The sequence below is a fragment of the Myotis brandtii genome, unplaced genomic scaffold (genome assembly GCF_000412655.1).
Source record: "Myotis brandtii unplaced genomic scaffold, ASM41265v1 scaffold274, whole genome shotgun sequence".
In the NCBI taxonomy this organism is placed as follows: domain Eukaryota; kingdom Metazoa; phylum Chordata; class Mammalia; order Chiroptera; family Vespertilionidae; genus Myotis; species Myotis brandtii.
In genome coordinates, this window is record NW_005360425.1 from 5,435,627 (window position 1) to 5,437,539 (window position 1,913).

A 1,913-nucleotide genomic window follows, 5' to 3' on the forward strand; every position below is an offset into this window, starting at 1 on the left:
TTGATTCATCATCGCCTCTTGCATCAATGTTATTCTTTGGAGGTTTTTTATTCAAAGGTTTATTTGTTGGACAGTTGGGTCAATACAATTTTAGGTGACAAGGTCGGATCACAGTTTTATTCCATGTGCCAGTCTTGAGCACCAGGTTATATACTGTGCTGCTTCTTTATTACATCTCCCAAAGCCTTAGCTGTAGGAAAGGCCTGAGTGGTTGCTCTGTGTATTGGAAATGGAAACCCCGCCACTAAACGATGCTCTAGAAATCTGAAAGCCATTATTTTTTCCACACTTCCTCTCTTCACCTTCATTTTGTCTGGGAATGCACAGGGACACCGGTGAACAAAAATAAACCGACTTGCCCTTGACTGATTGTTCTGCCTTTTGAGTTATCAACTGTGAGTACTTCTGGCTCCCAGATATAGAAGTAAAGAGACTGCTGGGAAGCCAGACCACAAATTAGAGTTGACTTTCCAGCATCTTCTACCTAGAAGAAGGGCTCAGAACATTCACATTAATAATGTGCCCTGTCACAAAGTTGATCTGGCTTCTGAATTACATTTGGATTTTAGAAATGCAAGAAAGCAAGCATATAAGAATCCTAATATGTTTTTTTTTTTTTCAGCTCAACCCTGTCCATTCATTCTAGTGGCTCTTTTTAATCCATGACTCTATACCCAGGCCACACACATTTTGAGCATCTGCTCCCAGGAACTGTCTCAACTCAGAGCACCTTTTAAGGAAGACAGGACCACTTTAGGAGGTAGAGGTGGAATGTGGCAACTCTTCCACAGGCTTGACTCAAGGTAGGAGGTTTTGCTAGGGCTTGAGTCAGGTTGTCAACCCAAACACAATAGGCTTTGTTGCTCCCGCGTAAAGAGGAAATGGAGCAGTTTTTGGCCTCCCAAGACTCTATTGTAGGGTCTGCAGAACGGCAATTCCAGGCACAACCTTCACACAGATACTAATCTGCTCTGACTATTCATTGTTCCCCAGCAAGTGAATCAGATGTTTCTGAAATGCATATACACGTTCAGCATTTTCATACTGAAGTCTAACACAGTTTTAGGCTTGGGGTGGGGTGGAGGAGAGACTGGGTGGATGCGGGAGAGGGTCTGTCCAGAGCCCTTTTGGCTAGGGATACCAACACCTGTGATTTATCTCAGAAATCACACACACATTTTTTTTTTTTCTTTTCTGGCTTGAGCACTCCAGCGGAGGGGGCCCGCTGTGGCGTCCCACTACTTCAGGTGTGGGAGTTACCTTTGGGTTCAAAAGTCCTTAGGTGGGAAGCGCAGAGAAACTAAGAAATGCCTCCGGAAGAAATGCCCAACTGCCCCGGGAGAAGCCGGGACTGGGCTCAGGTAGCCGCGGGGGAGGTGGCCGGGGGCCACGGCACATCCTCTTACTGAGCGGTAACGGTCCTGCAAGGGGGTTTGGGGGCCTTTGCTGTATTCGACAACTTGGCCCAGGGGGTGAGGTCTGCGAGGAGGGGCTCTGCCCGGGACCTCCTACGGACAGGAAGCGCGCGCGTCCCACCAAGTGACAGCAAGCGCCCCATCGGCCCGCTCCCCTCCCCCGCGGCCAGCCTCGGTCCTCCCCCTCTCTCTCTCCACTCGCCCGGGTGGACCGAGCCTCAGCGGGAGCCTCGCCTGTCTCCGGGCAGCCTGAGCCCCGAGCGCTCGCCTAGCCTGTCAGTAACCGCCGTTTGCGCTTTCTTTTTCTTTTTTTTCCCCCATCCTCGCCTTTTCTTCCCCCCTTCTGCCTTTGTCCCGCTTAGTAACTGAGCTCGGACCAATCGCTGCCTCACCGGCCGGCACCGGCTGGCCCCTGATTGGTCCGCTCGGGGCGCGCAGCCGTCTCCCGCTCCTCCGCTGGAGCGAGGCAGACAAAAGACGCAGGCTCTGGGCTCCAGC

The 1,913-nt window shown here is 51.4% G+C and overlaps 1 protein-coding gene across 1 annotated transcript in view; it reads left to right on the top strand.

The window, feature by feature from the left end:
• The first annotated feature begins 214 nt into the window (after window positions 1-214).
• Window positions 215-1,913, top strand: part of PIK3R3 (phosphoinositide-3-kinase, regulatory subunit 3 (gamma)) — an 89,761-nt gene continuing 88,062 nt past the window's right edge. Inside the window, exon 1 of the mRNA XM_014541618.1 lies at window positions 215-220. The gene's annotated coding sequence lies outside the window, so the exon portion shown is untranslated. The remainder of the gene's footprint in view (window positions 221-1,913) is intronic.